This window comes from Bos taurus, unplaced genomic scaffold, assembly GCF_002263795.3.
Source record: "Bos taurus isolate L1 Dominette 01449 registration number 42190680 breed Hereford unplaced genomic scaffold, ARS-UCD2.0 Leftover_ScbfJmS_2332, whole genome shotgun sequence".
Lineage (NCBI taxonomy): Eukaryota > Metazoa > Chordata > Mammalia > Artiodactyla > Bovidae > Bos > Bos taurus.
This window is the reverse complement of record NW_020191408.1, coordinates 1-17,439: the sequence shown is the minus strand read 5'-3', so window position 1 is coordinate 17,439 and position 17,439 is coordinate 1. Positions and strand designations below refer to the sequence as shown.

The window sequence follows — 17,439 nt, the reverse complement described above, 5'->3', positions numbered from 1 at the left end:
CTCCTAGGACAGCCAGCCGCCGGCCGCGTTCGTGTCTGCCCCGCGCTCTCCCAGGCGCTCTGCTGTCTGGCTGAGGAGCTTTGCGCAGGCCAAGCTGGTCTCCCTGGCGTGGGTTGCGTCGGCCGAGTGTCTGTTGTCTGTCTGTTGTGCCTGCCTGTGGCTTCGTTCTGCTCTCTCAAGGAAGGTCGGAGGTGTTGGCGTGGGGCAAAGGGGGCCCGCCCTCGGTAGTCGCGAAGGGGAGGGGCGTGAGGCGGTCTTACGCTCAGCCGCGCCTTCCTGGCTTCGTAGGTGGGTTTGGGCACCGGACATGGTGCGCCGGCAGTTGGGCCCGCCCTCCTCCACAATTCGCTCTAATTACGCTCGCTTCACCCGACACCTGCCGTATAGGCGTCATTGCAGGCAGGTTAGAATGCTTTATCTAGCCCGCCTTTTGGCGCATCGGAGGGTCGCGGCGGCCTAGAAGGACCCGGCACACTCCGTCCGGGGCCCCGGGGTGCGTGCGGCCTAGTAAGCGCAGGAAACTCCAGAGATGCACTGAGGCCTGCCTGGGTGGGAGAGCAGCACCGTTCCGCTAAATTAAGGATCGATAGCACAAGAAAGCGTTGCGCATTAGCGATGTTGGAATATGGCCCCGCGTTCGCGTGAGGCAGGTGGCGCCCGCACGCAGCAAGCCCGTCCAGGCGGAGCACACTCTGGCGTTTCCCCTGGAGGGAAAGTGGCAGGGAGAAGCGCGGGAGGGGTTTAAGGTGAGACAGAAGAAGCCAACTCCCCTCCAGCTTTGCTGTAAGCTGCCCCGGGGGGCGGGATTCTGAGCAAGGACAGGAAGTGGCTTGACCCAGCATGCGGAGCAGAGGAGGAGGGGCCCCTGCCCACTGCCCCCCCTGGATCTGTACGACCCACACGGACGCACAACCAAGGCGGTACCAGCCAGACGGGGCACGTCGCCTGCTGACGTGTGAGCCCGCCCTGGCCTCAGGTCTGCAGAGGGACAATGCCGGATTAAAGTGGGTGGTGGCCTCGCGAGAAGGCCCTCGGTTGTTCTGGAACCCGGTGGGGGGCACGGCTTCAGCCCTGCGCTTGCCTGCTCTGGTGTCTGAGCGCGTGGGTCGGACTGGACCCTCCGGAGGGACGGAGCAGAGGCGCTCAAGCTAGGGGCACTGGAGTCCGGTCCGCGGCAGTCGTCTCTTACTGCGAGCTCGAAGCACAGACAGCACCATCCTCGTCGAATTCGAGATAGTGCGGCGCCGTCTTCGCGCTGTCTGAGAGCACTCGGCACCTGTGCTAGCTGGGGCCACGTAGCGAGAGAGGCGAGGGCCGAAGCGCAAGGGCTCCTCTCAGAGTGCTGCCTCCGGCCTGAGCCCACCACCCGACATGGCCGACTCGCCTGTTAGCTCTGGGCCAATTAGGGACTGGCCTGTCTCTGGCCTCCTGGGGTAAGTCTACAAGGGCCAGGATCCAGCACTGAGGGCGGCCCGACATCTCCGTCTGATTCTGGAAGCTAGAGGCGCGTGTTGCCGGATCATTCGCCTGGTTGGAACCTGCACGCATCTTGGATGGGAATAGACCAACCTGGGAATCCCCACGGGTGCTCGAGCTTTTTTTGCCTAACCAGAAGAAGGTTCCTGTAGCCGCCAGCCGCGCGTCCCGAATTCTTTGCATCCCCTCCCGCAGCCACCAGCCCCCTCGCGGGCCCGCGGGGAGCGGCGGCCGGCGGCCCCGACTCTCCGCTGCAGACCTGGGTTGCCTCCACGCGGCCCGCGAGGCACCTCCGCATTCGCAATTCCGGCTTCCAGGACACACGATCGACCGGCAGTCCCGTCTCCATCCTCCGAGGGCTATCTTGTGGCCCTTGCCCTCAAGCGTCCCACTAGCGCGAGGAGGCTTGCACGCCGGACTCTTAACCAGCCAGAGCCCCAGCCCCCGCCCACCCTTTCTTGTCTCTTGCTTACTGGAGCACACATCGCGCATGCAGCAAGTCGTCGGATGCACGCACTAGTAAGTAGAAGTAGTGCACCAACTACTGGGTCTGTAGTAATGTTTCTCACTTATATACCCTCAGCCTGTCAGTCGGTTTGGTTCGCTCACCATCTATGCCGGTGGTTGAGTCCACGGACAGAGACCGATCACTCCATACCTGGCCTATGCTCGCACGGCCACTTTGTATGTGTCGCTGTCGGAAAGCCTCGTTATTAGGGATGGGGGGCCAACATCATGTTTGCCACACATAGCCCAGCCGCGTGGTACACGCGACGGGCCCCGTTGCCTACTCACCGTGGAGGAGAGTTCCCTTTGCTCCAGCACATATTCTCCGCACTGATAGAGTGGGTTCACTTATGAGCAGGAACATCATGGGCAAGGTCGAGGCAGGGAGCAAGTCGGACCTCTCGCATGTGATAGGTTTCCCTCGCTTATGGAGTTTAAAGTGGAGCCTGGCGTCATATCTTGGAAGTGTAAGTGGAGTTGGAGCGCTAAAGGTGCACGGCTTGGTATTGGAAATGCAATGGCACCAATCGAAGTAGTCACACGCAGGACGGCGGGCCATCCGACATTGCTCCAACGTCGTGGTAATTTTCGAGCCCAGCCATAGGTGATCCAGATACGACCACTTCCCTTCAAGGCTTGCTCCTCAAGTTTTCTTCTGTGATGGGTCTTTTTGCGCTGGAATGCCCTCTGCACTCTTTGGCTCGCTCATCGATAGGGCAATTTTTCGTTCTTCTTGAATGTCCTACAGTTTCCCTGGTCACATAGCTTCCAAGAATGCTATTTTCCCTGCCTGAAATTCCTTCTGCATCTCAACTCCTGGTTTACCTAGGTTCAACCGTACCACGTGACCTCAACGAAATCCGCGCGTGCACCTCTGCACTTCAGGCCCATCCCTAGGACATCACAGGACAAAGGTTTTCGTGTGTTGAGCGAAGAGCAGTCCCTCTATATGCGCTCTCATCAGGAACGCGAGTTGCCTCGTACGCACTCCTTGTACTCATTAGCACGTCGTTCTCACAGTTGTTGAGAAAGAGACAGAGAACTCTCACCTGTGTCTCGGCTTTCTACCTCCACGCCTTTATTCCTGACGATACTTATTAGATAGGGCCGCTGCGCGATACGCATCATGTCGGGTAGGTGCTTTACACGAGTGATTTACGGTTGTGTCGTCGAAAGAACAGTAAAAGGAGCTCCATTGTGCGCAAGCCCCAGATAGTGGGCTACTACTCTTTGCTCTCGGCACTTTTTTTCGAATCTCTGTGTAATATTGGCGAGTCAATTCTTTCCACGTTTCACTCGGGCATGCCAATGCTGCTCACACGTATAATCTGTGTTGTAGCATGGGTCGAAGGGGCACACATATATACGCGAGACTACAATACGCACCAGACATATCCATGCATAGCAGGTTCTTGCTTTACACAAGAAACCTCTGTACAGCAGAATCATTACAAGTTAGGCTTTTCAAAAATGCACTCTAGAAGCATGTGAGACGTTCAGTATGGCTCCACTTTCAGTTTCAGAGAAAGCATCGTCTCGACTCTCCCCTCTATCAAAGGTGAGAACTTCCAACTTGAAGTATTCACACAGAATACATTGACCATTTCAGCAAGAGTGCTTGTATTCCTTCCTGGAGGTTTGTGGGCTCCTTCAAGAAATGTGAGAACTATTCCATCGTCCTCAGAACTTCTGGTGTCTCTTGCAATCAATCCACAGAAGCTCCAGCTCCAGGTTCAGTATCCACACCGACACACAGCAGGTCAGGATGCAGCCAATGAGTGATTCAGGAATACATATGTTACACGGCGCATTAACCGTGAATTGTTGCGGACACACTCATGCCAGTGGGAAGGGCCTGGAATCGTCCACTGGTCATCAATCGTGGAATGGAAAGAAGCGGCTGACCCCACCCCCACAGACCGCCCACCACCACTGTTGAAAGCCTTGTGACGGAGAAAACGGTCCCGAAACACACGACACTCAGACAGAGACGGAAGAAGCATCGATGCAGTCTCCTGACATAAAGGCACTTACAGAGCACTGGTTGAGATGCACCAAGGGGAAGAAGGTTGCGTCTTTCTGCTGATAACCTGCACCCTCTAACTTTCCTTTTCTGTCCTGTGAGCGGCAGGACTCTAGGGCTTCGTCATGGAGATTTTGAAAGAAAGTGGCACAAAAGTCATATTTGGCATGGTGAAGTAGAAATCAGAACGACTCTTGAAATTTGTAACATCTACTCAAAGGAAGAGAGCTTTCACCTGCACAACTTTTTTATCCTTCGTCGATATACAACAGTCCATACAGCCTATTTAATTTCACAAAATGTGCGCTGAAAAATGGGATATGTCAACCCTCTTGGCACTCCACAACTCCACCTACGACTTCACTCTCTCGACCTTGAAGTTAGTAAAACATCAATTCGGAAACCGATACACAACATGATTTCTTACGTGGGTCAGTAGCCAGGGCGTGATGGCCAAAATTCCCACTTAAAGGGGGCTACGTTACGCCCAACACAAGCGACAGCTCTCTCGCTTTCCTGAAGATTACTACTATTTCCATTTGGAGGTATGTAAATCGAGCTCATTCTTCTGTATTTTGCACCGCTCATGGGAATTGTCTAACAACTCTATAGCTGGCGTTCAGCGATGGCCATTAAGGTAGTTTCCCCTTGGAGCAAATTTCAGGGAGTAATGGGTTTGGTTGGTTGGGAATTCGACCTGGGTCCCGGAAGATCCTCCCCCGCTAAGTATTAGGGAAAAAAAAGAATTGGCTCATCTCTCAGGTAGTCTTCTCAGCGTATGGGAGAAATGCCGACGTTAGTACATGGATGGAGTGCTTCTGATTAGGCCCACGCAGTTCAATAGGGTCCGTATCAATAAAGGTTGGTTGCCTCGAATCCCAGTACATACGACTCATATCACGCAAGTAATTAAAACCAGACCACACTCACAAGTGTGTGTGTGTGTGTGATGTGTGGTGTGTCTGTAGTTCATTCTCACACCTGGTTAGCCGTGCTTTTTGGGAATGTCTGTCTCCTTGGAATCTTTGTGAGTCATTCTCACTGCGTCGGTCTTGTACTCTCCAGTCTCGACCAGCAAGGGACTAGCCGCACCGGCGAGCCTGCGCTCTGTGGCCCCGGCCTCCTCCACAGAGGGCCGCCTCTGGGTTGCATCTGCATGAGCTTCTGCGCTTCGCAGCCTGGCTCTTGCACAGGGCTGTCTCCCCTTATCGCGCCTACGTGGTGGGCGATTAAGTATTCTTCTCGCTTGCTCGGTCCTAGTCTGTGGGGGTAGTCCTTTTGCCTAGAGGCCTCGTACTGCCTCGGTCTCACGGAACGCTACGATGTGCCTTTAGCGCGTGGGGTCCAAAAAGGGTGGGGCCTCGGTAGTGCTGAGGGAGGGGCTGAGGCGCTCCGCTCGACCGGACCCGGGCAATTCACTTCTGAGCAACTGGCAGGCCCTGACAGTGCGTGTTGCGCTATCGTGGTATGCAGCACGGGAGACAGCGGGTGCCGAAGGGTAGGAGGGGCAGCGGTCCGAGCTTCAGGACCGGGGTCATGAGGCAGCCTTCCTTTAAGTGCAGAGGACGAGGCACCTCGCACGCTGGCGCCCTCCTTCCGCAGCCCAGCACCGTCGCTGTCGAGAAGATGTCGGCTGCAAGGCGAGTCTAGACGTCTTCCGCGCTGACACCCTACAGGTTGGCCCCGGTGCAGAGAGGTCTCACACATTGGGAGATGTCCAGCTGACTCGGGCCGTTCCAGAGGGGGTTGGGGAGGCGGTCGAGGGACGACCGGAAAGATCCAGCTCGAGCGGGCACAACCAAACAGGGCCAAGGTCCCCACATTCCGGGGCCGCGCGGGCCTGAGCAGCGCATGGGAATCGGGGGGAGGCCACGCTCAGCGAGCGTGGCCCGCCTGGGAGCGGGTCTTTGAATTGTGCCGGCGGAGTTTGGGTCTGGTAGCGTGTCAACCTTGAAGGTTATCTTATCTTTTCCCTACACTCTCCACCGCCCCAGCTCCCAGGGGGCCACACGGGCGCACCTTAAGCACAATTCGCCTACGATGGGCCACAGCCCTCCGGGGTCAAGGTGGGTGGGGTGTGGGGGTGTCGGTGGGGAGAAGTACCTCGCGCGCCCGGCACCCGGGCTTCGTCCCGGCCAGTTCCCGCGCTTGACTGCATGAAGATCCTGGTTAGTTTTGGGCTCCAGGATGACTCTCCTCGAGGAGGTTTGGGAACTACTGAACGGGGAAGTTCCACCATCCCGACCTCTGGGCGCTTCCAGGGGCTCAGACAGCATGATGCAAACATCGGCCCCCACACTCACCCCCACACTCGGCCCCAGGGGAGGGTGCCCCCTGCCGCGGCAGAGCCGCTTTCTACCGTAGGGCGGTCCTTTCTGAGCGGACTCTCGAGTCTGGAACCCCGTCGCATCCCCTCTGTTTGACCACACGTGCAGGTCTGGGCCCACTACGAGGCAGCAGCCAGTGGAGGAGTTTTGAGTCCCGTGGTCGTGCTGCGGCAGTAAAGGGACAAGCTGAGACCTCGCAGCGGCCTCCGCGACGAGAAGCTGCAAGCTGTAGCACGGAGCGCTGTTGGGCCGCTCGACCTATGCAGGCAAGAGGCGAAAGACGAGGAAGCAGACCAGCCAGAAGCTCTGCTCATTCGAAGGCGGCAAGTGACACGAGCGCGAACTGAGGCCGGGCCTCCGGCTCCCGGCCACTATTCAGACCTGAGCGCGACCGCAGCTACTCGCTCTGAGATTTCCTACCCACCTGGAAAGTCGCTTACACGTCAGGCCGCAGGCTGCCCGACCTCGGTTCTTACTAGGGGCCCGCCATCCTTTGGTCGATGGGAGACCAGGCACGTGGGAAGGCGGGACCCAGGCTCAGGGGCCGTGTGCCTCCTGCACAAGGCTTTTTTATGGTCCTACCAGAAGGCACGGGTGGTGGGCGGGGTCTAGAGCCCCCCCCCACGGCCGCGCGTGCCCGATCTTCACATGGTCCCGCGATCGCACGGCGGCTGGCCGAGTCATATTCTCAGCAGGGCAGTACGGCCGCAGAGACCGGGCCACACGAGCGGCCTCGACGCCGTGGCCGGGCCTCCCTCTGAGCGAGGGAGGCGTGGAGGTCACCAGTCCCTGGTCTGGGTGGTCGCTTGGCCGGCTGGATTACTCTTAGGTCATTGGTTTTCCTACCAACACCCCTGGCGGGGCCGGGCAGCCGAGGATTGTCCCTCGGAAGCCTCCGGAAGTGCCCGCTAAGCACAAATGGACAAGATTGTGAATGCTTGGGGCTTGTAGCGCTTACACGTCGGCAACGTCGGCCCCCGCGGTAGCTGTCGGCGTCTCTCGCACAATGCGGCCTTCGCCCAATTGTCCTCAGGCCCTCACCCGGGAGGGCAGGGTGGGGGGTCCACCCCAGGGGCTTCGCACTCATGATTAACCGGTTCTGACGACGGTCCTCTCACACGTAGCCCAGTGCTTTCTCCCGAGCTAAGCCGCGCTCCCTTGAGTTGGTGACCTCTAGGCTTCCGTCCATGTCAGGAAACGACACATGCGCCACTGACTAGGAGGGAATCGAGTGGCTCCCGACAAACCTCTGATACTGATACGAAGCCAGCACTTTCCCTCACGCCAATCTTCCCCTCTCTCTCCCCCTCCCCACGGGCCCTCACGCAATGGGCTGTGGCAACTGAGGCCAGGGTCCTCTCCCTCGCGCTGTGCTCCCTGCCCATGCCCTTCTCAGAGAGAGATGATCGTCAGTGCATTCCAGAAGGAGAAGGCACAAGAGCCCATTGGCTCGTGCAGCACAACGCAACTGCAATGGCGCCGCCCTCTGGCCACGCCACTTACCCCACCTCCACCCATTTGCTGTCCATACAGATGAGAATGGTGCCCCTCGACCACAACGGGGCATCCACTGCTTGACTCTCAATCAATTTGTTATTATACTCTACGTTGCAGGTGTATCTATGCGAATACATGTGGAGTTCGTGACTTGAGGTTTTGAGATCAGAGGAGGAAAGCATCTTCCATAAAGTCTAACTTCCCACTTTAAATTCGCTCGGGGCACACTACACTTCTCGGGGCTCGATGGAAAATCTTGTAAACAGATTCTTATCTCAGGGGAGAGAGTCGTTCAGTATGACATCGCGGGAGGAGCACCCCAATGGGTGGCCAGGGCATTCCTGCCCTCTCTCCACATACTCACCGTGGAGGAGAGTTTCCTTTGCTCCACATCTTCTCGCAGCAATCTGTTATTGACAGACAAAATGGCAGGAGGCCCAAATCGGACTTTCATGTGAAGTGGTCCATCGTGGAGTTTGGAGTTGAGCCTCTCCAATCATTAGTGAATGTGGGAGCAAGTATTACGACTTTATGAAATGCAGGAATGCAATTGCTGGTCACCTCACTGCTTATCCAATCGCTCTCTCTGTTTTTGGCCCAAGCAATAGTTGAAGATACGACACTTCCCTTCAGGGCTTGCTTCCTGCACGTTCGTTCTTCCGAATGTGGCTTTGCCTGGGAATGCGGCTCTGTGCACTCTTGGCTTCATCATTTTCGCACATGAGGGGCATTTTTTTCGATTCGATTGAAGAGCTGTACCTTCACAGTTTTCCGCTGTGCACATTAGCCTTCCAAAGATGCTATTTGCCCTGCCCCTGAAAACCTTCCTTCAGGCCACTTCCGAATGACTTCGAAACCACATATGGTTACCTACGCGAGGGCTCCAACGCTAGCTTACAGCTGAGCGTACCCCCACTAACTGGGACTAACTTCGACACAATGGTGCCCAGTCTGGGCGAAGCTCGGTTGTACTGAAACCTTGGCAAGGTGTCAACAGTTCCGGGAAACTGCGCTTTCTGTGGTGAGGGAGAGACCCTCTTAGGTGGAGCTGGCATGGGTGGCTCCCATCGAAAGGGGGGAACAGTGAGCCCATGGTCATGGTCACAGCAAGGTAGGCACTGAGGTGCCATGTGCTAGTGACTTGACTGAGAGCAGGAACTCTGTGCTCTTGTGGGTTGTTCTACGGTTTCTCTGCCGCTCGGCGTTCGATTCTAGCAGCATTCCTCCTTTGGAGAATGAACTTATATGAGGATGCCCCTTTGCGCCACTCACGCTTCGAGTCCCGTCAAGTTGGGTGCGAATTTGCAAGCTGAATGACCTATCTATAGTGAAAGTGTGAGGGAGACACGCACGAGGTTTAAGGACTTCAGTTGAAGCGTAACCAGCCAACGGCGTTCGAGACCTCAGGGTATGGTTGGGCGGGAAGAAAGCGGACCCCGCACTGGATGGTCCTTTGAGGAGATATGCGTGCGACTGTGTCACATATAGTGAGAGCCGCCACTGGCTCAGCAATTGAACCTCTTCCTTTGGGCTCCTCGGTTGAACTAGTGGTCACACCACCTGCCTAATATGGGTCCTTGCCAGGTAGTTCACTGCAACGTCATTGAGTAACCAAACAGGATTTCTCTTGAGGGTTATACGCGCAAGGTCGAGACCTTAGAACAGGGACTATTCCGAGTATGTTCAAGCACTTGGACCGGACTGCTATGTTCTTGGTTTCACAGAGAACCTCTGTCAATGAAAGCATTCCGCATATAATTCTCTATCTCGCGCAGCTACTCCAGTGCCGGCGGGTTCTGTTTTCAAATGTTGGCGGTCTGAACAGAAGCCATGCTGCGGAGGAGTAGCCACAGGACACTATTGGGCCTACCCAATTTGGTCAATGCCAAGTTCAAAAAGAAAATAACAGGGAGTGAAGGATAATTTATAGGGAAGATCTTTTCCAGGGTGAAGGGGACACACACGGTTAGTGTGTTTGGAGAGAGATTTAATTCGCGTTAAGTAGCCACAGACGACGTCTTTGAGTTTGGTCCCAACAAACTCCATCACTTTATCCATTTGAGGGCACTTTGTTGAGAGCCACGGAGCAAGATCACTTAACCATGAAAGTTGGAATGGGGTTTGGGAAGTGTTTCGCTTCCGCGAGAGAGTGTGTGGCTTTGTGGCTCCTGTGGCAAGAAATGCTTGAACGCTATTCCTCTGACTGTTACGGGCCAGCGCGGCGAGACTGGAGAGTCGAGAGTACCCTAAGCTTTTCTTAGTTTCCATTGGATTTTTCCAGGCAAGAAGTACTGGGAGTGGGGTTTTGGCATTTCCAATTCTTCCAGCGGATCTTCCCAACCCAGGGATCGATCCTGCTCCGCCATCCACATGGGAGGGAACGGCTCAGGAGATGGAGACTAAGGATAGGCACCTGGGCCATCTCAGCGGGGAGAGCACCAGACAAACCCTCGCAAGACCTCCAGGCGGGACTATCGAAAAGCCCATTGAACAGAACTGGACGAGAAGAGCATCCCCCCCCTTGGCTCCAGAAAACCATCCTCTTCGGTGGCCTGAGCAAATTCTTCTAGGCGGGAGGGCAGAATCTCCTGGGGCCCTATGTCTTCTTTCCCTTCTTTTTAATAAAGGCCCACTTCGAAGGTCTGGACAGGTAAGAATGCCATTGGGACATCATTGGCCACACTCTAGAGCCAAGACCCCTAGCCTCCTGTGTAACGTAAAATCCACAGAGGTCTCTGCATATCTACTTGCAGAGGCTGTTGCTTGAGCATTAGTGCTCACAATAATAAAATGAATAGCAGCCTAAGATAACTAAGACCCAGATCCAATCTTGTAGAGGTCTGCATTCTCAAAGTCCTATGAGACACACTTGTAGCTGGTCTGGGCAAGTAAATAGAGGGGCACGAAAACAAGGAGGGGTGGGCATGTTGGGTCAGCCCAGGAGGCACTGGCTCAAACAAACTCCACCGCCTCTTTTGGAGAAGGAGTTAACTTAGAGCTCCAGTTTATAATAATTCCTGGGCGTGATAAGAGTGTTTTAACCTACAAACTCCTCTGAAGGTTCTCTGGCCTGCCTGACAGGCTTGTCCGGCCACATGTGATCGCTCACAGCCTCCCAACCGTGAGAGGCACAAGATGCTTTAAACCTTCTAAAAACAGGTTCCTTAGAAAAGTTAGAAAACTATTAGTATAAGTATAATGGGCTAATTAGAAATTGTGTTGGTGAAGGGTTTTTCATTTGTTGAGCCAATGTTTGTTGCTAAGTCTCCATATCCCCTGCCCTTACACACATTAATGAATATATAGAATTAACCTTTGATATTAATCACGTTAGACCTTAGGCTAAGTAAATTCTTTCCTTAACTAAAACCCACTACACCCTCACCCTGTAGGAATGTAACTTTATTTGGGTGGCGTCTGTTTTGAGAATAATCAGCCCTGGAGAAATAAGTGTCCTGATTGACTGACCGCTGTCACAAGGAGAGGGTCGTAAATTGTCAGCAGGGCCCCCTGGCCAGAAGATGATGTAACACCCCTAAGACCTCTGTATACATTTGTGTGAAGCACCTGACTTTAATGAAAGTCAGGACTGCTGTCCCCATGTGACTTTTGCATAACATCTCAGTGTATAAAAGTAGACCATGGAAAATAAAGAATTGGGATCAGTTTCTCAAAATACTGGTCTCCCCATGTCGCTCTCTCTCTCACTCTGGTTGAGTCTCCATCTGGAGCGCGGAACCCACCATGCTTACTAATTATGCCTGGGCTTCTAAGATCCGACCGGGGAGGCCTCAGTGTCTCCTCTCCTTCGGGAGAACGGAAGGACGCCTGCGGCCTACGTAAGTGGTGCAAACTTCTTGTCTTGAAGTTTTATTGGTCTCCCGCGTAAACCAAGCCACTCAGCCTCTTTTCTCCACTGAATTTTCCTACTGAGCTATCCTCATCCTATTACTCTTTATATCTTTGATAAAATATTTAAATAAATAAATAGGTCGCCGACACCGTCCCCGCTTCGAATACCCTGGATCAGCCGGGGCAGGACCCCGGCAATCTTCCATCGTCCTCAGACTTTGGTGTCATTTGCAATCATCCAGAAAGCTTCCAGGTCTAGGTTCCAGACCACCACCACACACAGTCAGTAGTCAACGGAGTGGATTCCAGGAATACGCATTGTTCACCGGCATTACCGTTGATATTGTTGCTGCACACTCAATGCAGTGGGCAGGGCCTGGATTGTCCACTGGGTCTCATGTGGAATGGAAAGAAGGGCTCCCCCCCCCACACACACACACCCCCACCCCCACTGTTGACAGCCTTGTGACGAGAAACGGTCCCCGAAACAAGAATCAGACAAACCAGAGAAGCCCAGATGATAGTCCTTGAGATGAAGGAACTAAGCAGCTGGTTGCGATGGCACCAAGGGGAAAGGTTGCTCTTTTTGTCTGCCCCTCTACTCCTTTCTTCCTGGATGCCTTAGGGTTTTGTCATGGAGATTTGAAATAAAGTGCACAAAAGTCATATGTGTTGAATCAAGATTTTGCATTTAACCATCTCTCAAAAAGGAAGAGAGCTTCACCTGCACATGTTTCTTTCAAAACCGTCAATTGCTTTTCAATTCTGGGGTTTCTCTCTTGCCTTGTTCACTTAGCCTTAACAGTAAAAATCAACGAAAACTACATAAAGATTCACAGATACCAACAAAGGACAGCTTCTGTTTTTGAAATCATCTTTCCATTTAGTAGAACACGAGCTCTATTCTTTGTATTTTGCCTAGGGAATTAGCAATGTCCTGGTTCAGATGGCAAGGCATCCGCGCACAGGAGACTGGGGTTTGATCCCTGGGTCGGGAAGATCCCGCCGGAGAAGGAAATGGTAACCCACTCCCAGTATCCTCGCCTGGGAAATGCCACGGACAGAGGAGCCTGATGGGCCGCAGTCCATGGGTTGTATTAAAGTTGGGCTCAAGCCAGCAACTACGAACACAAGTATTTCCAAAGACCACACTCAAGTGTGTGTGTGTGTGCGTGTGTGTGTGTGTGTGTGTGTATCTCCTCTTGCCGTCTTGGAGTCTGTCTCGGAATCTTCATGTATTTCTGCCTCTGTATCTCCTGACAGCCAGCCGCCGGCCCGTTCGTCTTGCCCCCGCCTCTCCCAGGCGCTCTAGCTCTGGCTGAGGAGCTTGCGCAGGCCAGCTGTCTCCCCTGGCGTGGGTGCGTGCGAGTGTCTGTGTGTCTGTCTGTGTGCCTGCCTGTGGCTTGTCTGCTCTCTCAGGAAGGTCGAGGGCTTGGCGTGGGGTCAAAGGGGGGGCCTCGGTAGTGCGAAGGGGAGGGGCTGAGGCGCTCCGGTCGACCGCGCCTCCTTGGCTTCTGCTGGGTTTGGGCACCGGACAGGTGCCGGGCAAGTTGGGCGCTCAAGTTTCGCTGTGCCTAGGCCCGCAGGAGGTTCAGAGGCCCCTGGGCCGCGGGGGTTGGGAGGCGGCGGGCGCCGAAGACCGACACCTCCGGGGCCGCGCGGGCCTGAGCAGCGAATGGGATCGGGGGGAGGCCCCGCTCAGCGAGCGCGGCCAGGTCTGGAGTGGCCGGGGGTGGAAGGGCGCCGAGCCCTCCACACCCCTCAGCCCAGCCCCCAGGCCCCGCGCGCACGCATGCACGCAGGCCCTCCCGGTCAATGGGGGGTCCTGGAAGCCCCTCGGGCCCCCGGGCCCGGCCAGGCGCTTGCTGCTCTGGTGTGGGCGGTGTTCGGGGGGGCGGGCCGGCGTCAGCAGGCTGGAGTCCGGTCGCGGGTCGTGCGGCTCAAGTACAGCACGCCCCGCGACGAGAGGTGCGGCCCGTTGGCCCGACCTGCAGGGCAGAGCGAAAGGGAGGCGAAGCGCAAGGCTCTTAGGGCGCCCCAAGCCAACCGCCTCCGGCTCCGGCCCTATCAGCCTGAAGGCGCCCGATCTCGTCTGATCTCGGAAGCTAAGCAGGGTCGGGCCTGGTTAGGATCTTGGATGGGAGACCACCTGGGAATCCCGGGTGCTCGAGGCTTTTTGCCTACCAGAAGAGGTCCTTTAGCCCCCGCCGCGCGTCCCGATTCTTGCATCCCCCCCGCAGCCCCAGCCCCTCCCGGGCCGCGGGGAGCGGCTGGCCGGGGCCCCGACTCCCGCTGCAGACCTGGGTTGCCTCCGCGCGGCCCGCGAGCCCCTCCGCATTCGCATTCGGCTTCCAGGACACCCGACGACCGGCAGTCCCGTCTCCATCTGGGGCTCCTTTGGCTTGCCTCAGGCAATCCCGGGGCTTGCACGGACTCCAGCCAGAGCCCCAGCCCCCGCCCCACCCCCTGCCTCGCAGGCCATCACGCATGCGCAAGTGCGCACGCACGCACAGATAGATGTGCCCAAACGGGGCATCTATCTTGTTCACTTATACCGTGGGTGTATCTATGCCTGGGAGTCGGACTGCTGAACCATACGCTACTTCCACTTTTAGTTCCTTCGGGAACCTCCATAATCTTTTCCATACCGGCTCTACCCACGCCCATTCCTACTCACCGTGGAGGAGAGTTCCCTTTGCTCCACATCTTCTCCAGCACTGGTTATTGACAGACATTGCAGTGAGGCCCAATCGGACTCATGTGAAGTGGTCCCTCCTTGGAGTTTGGAGTTGAGCCTCTCCAATCATTAGTGATGTGGAGCAAGATGACCTTTTGGAAATGCAGATGCAATGCTGTCACCTCCCTGCTCCAACGGCTCTCGTATTTTCCCAGCATATTGACGATACGACCACTTCCCTTCAGGCTTGCTCCTCACGTTCTTCTCTGATGTCTTTTGCCTGGAATGCCCTCTGCACTCTTTGGCTTCCATCCCATAGGGCATTTTTCGTTTCTTGAATGTCCTAAGTTTCCCTGGTCACATAGCCTTCCAAGATGCTATTTTCCCTGCCTGAAATTCTTCCTGCATCTCAACCCTGGTTTACCTAGGTTCAACCTATGGACCTCAACGAAATGGTGCCTCTGGAAAGCCTTCCCTGACACCCAGGTTTTGTGGTGAGGGAAGAGGCCCCTCTATAGGTTCTCAAAGGATCTGCCTGTCATGTATCATTAGAGTCGTCTCAGTGAAAGCAGGAACTCTGTGTCTTCTTCTCTCCGCCTTCTATTCCCTGAAACTTATTACATGCCTCCTAGCTCATCGTAGGTGCTCAGTATTTACTTAGTGTGTGAAAGACAGAAAAGCTCTTGGAAGCCTCAAGGGGTCACTTGGCTCGGCACTTTTGATCTCTGTGTATATTTGGCGAGTCAATTCTTTCCTTTCCTGGGTTGATGTGTACACTATATTCGAGGCACAATCTAAGGCATGAAGACATATCCATGCATAGAGGTTCTTGCTTTCACGGAACTCGTACAGCAGATTTCTACAAGTTAGGGCTTTTCAAATGCTCTAGAAGCATGTGAACGTTCAGTATGCTCCATTTTCATTTCAAAGAAAGATCGTTTGACTTCCATAGCAAAGGTGGAGACCTTCCAACGTTGAGTCCAAGACTTATACCTTGACCATTTCAGGCAAGTCTTGTGATTCCTTCTGGAGGTGTGTGGCTCTTGCAGAAATGTGAAGATCTTCCATCGTCCTCAGACTTTGGTGTCATTTGCAATCATCCAGAAAGCTTCCAGGTCCAGGTTCCAGACCACCACCACACACAGTCAGTAGCCAACGGAGTGGATTCCAGGAATACGCATTGTTCACCGGCATTACCGTTGATATTGTTGCTGCACACTCAATGCAGTGGGCAGGGCCTGGATTGTCCACTGGGTCTCATGTGGAATGGAAAGAAGGGCTCCCCACCCCCCACAGACCCCCCACCCCCACTGTTGACAGCCTTGTGACGAGAAACGGTCCCCGAAACAAGAATCAGACAAAGCAGAGAAGCCCAGATGATAGTCCTTGAGATGAAGGAACTAAGCAGCTGGTTGAGATGGCACCAAGGGGAAAGGTTGCTCTTTTTGTCTGCCCCTCTACTCCTTTCTTCCTGGACACCTTAGGGCTTCGTCATGGAGATTTGAAAGAAAGTGCACAAAAGTCATATGTGTTGTATCAAGATTTTGAATTTAACCATCTCTCAAAAAGGAAGAGAGCTTCACCTGCACATGTTTCTTTCAAAAACGTCCATTGCTTTTCAATTCTAGGGTTTCTCTCTTGCCTTGTTCACTTAGCCTTAATAGTAAAAATCAACGAAAACTACATAAAGATTCACAGATACCAAAAAGGACAGCTTCTGTTTCTGAAATCATCTTTCCATTTAGTAGAACACGAGCTCTATTCTTTGTATTTTGCCTAGGGAATTAGCAATGTCCTGGTTCAGATGGCAAGGTATCCCCACCCAGGAGATTGGGGTTCGATCCCTGGGTCCGGAAGATGCCTCCCGTAGAAGGAAATGGCAACCCACTCCAGTATCCTCGCCTGGGAAATGCCACGGACAGAGGAGCCTGATGGGCCGCAGTCCATGGGTCGTATCAAAGTTGGGCTCAATCCAGCAACTACGAACAGAAGTAATTCCAAAGACCACACTCAAGTGTGTGTGTGTGTGTGTGTGTGTGTGTGTGTCTGTATCTCCTCTTGCCGTCTTGGAGTCTGTCTCGGAATCTTCATGTATTTCTGCCTCTGTATCTCCTGACAGCCAGCCGCCGGCGCGTTCGTCTGGCCCCGGCCTCTCCCAGGCGCTCTGGTTCTGGCTGAGGAGCTTGCGCAGGCCAGCTGTCTCCCTTGGCGTGGGTGCGTGCGAGTGTCTGTGTGTCTGTCTGTGTGCCTGCCTGTGGCTCGTCTGCTCTCTCAGGAAGGTCGAGGGCTTGGCGTGGGGGCAAAGGGGGGGCCTCGGTAGTGCGAAGGGGAGGGGCTGAGGCGCTCCGCTCGACCGCGCCTTCCTGGCTTCTGGTGGGTTTGGGCACCGGACAGGTGCCGCGCAAGTTGGGCGCTCAAGTTTCGCTGCACCTAGGCCCGCAGGAGGTTCAGAGGCCCCTGGGCCGCGGGGGTTGGGAGGCGGCGGGCGCCGAAGACCGACACCTCCGGGGCCGCGCGGGCCTGAGCAGCGCATGGGATCGGGGGGAGGCCCCGCTCAGCGAGCGCGGCCGGGTCTGGAGTGGCCGCGGGTGGGAGGGCACCGAGACCTCCACACCCCTCAGCCCAGCCCCCAGGCCCCGGGCGCACGCACGCACGCACGCCCTCCCGGTCAATGGGGGGTCCTGGAAGCCCCTCGGGCCCCCGGGCCCGGCCAGGCGCTTGCTGCTCTGGTGTTGGCGGTGTTCGGGGGGGCGGGCCGGCCGTCAGCAGGCTGGAGTCCGGTCGCGGGTCGTGCGGCTCAAGTACAGCACAGCCCCGGCGACGAGAGGGTCGGCCCGGTTGGCCCGACCTGCAGGGGGCGGGGGCTAAAGGACCTCTTCTGGTAGGCAAAAAGCCTCGAGCACCGGATTCCCAGGTGGTCTCCATCCAAGATCCTAACCACGGCCGACCTCTTTAAGCTTCCGAGATGCAGACGAGATCGGCGCGCCTTGCAGGCTGATAGGGCCTCTGTATGTAATCGGTGGGTCGTTTTTTTGGTCGCGGGGCCGCTCCTAAGAGCCTTGCGCTTCGCCTCCCTTTCG

At 55.4% G+C, this 17,439-nt stretch overlaps 1 pseudogene; it reads left to right on the top strand.

Annotated features, from left to right (window-relative positions):
• The first annotated feature begins 13,736 nt into the window (after positions 1 to 13,736).
• LOC112445662 (uncharacterized) lies at positions 13,737 to 13,856 on the top strand (annotated as a pseudogene).
• The last annotated feature ends 3,583 nt before the right edge of the window (positions 13,857 to 17,439 follow it).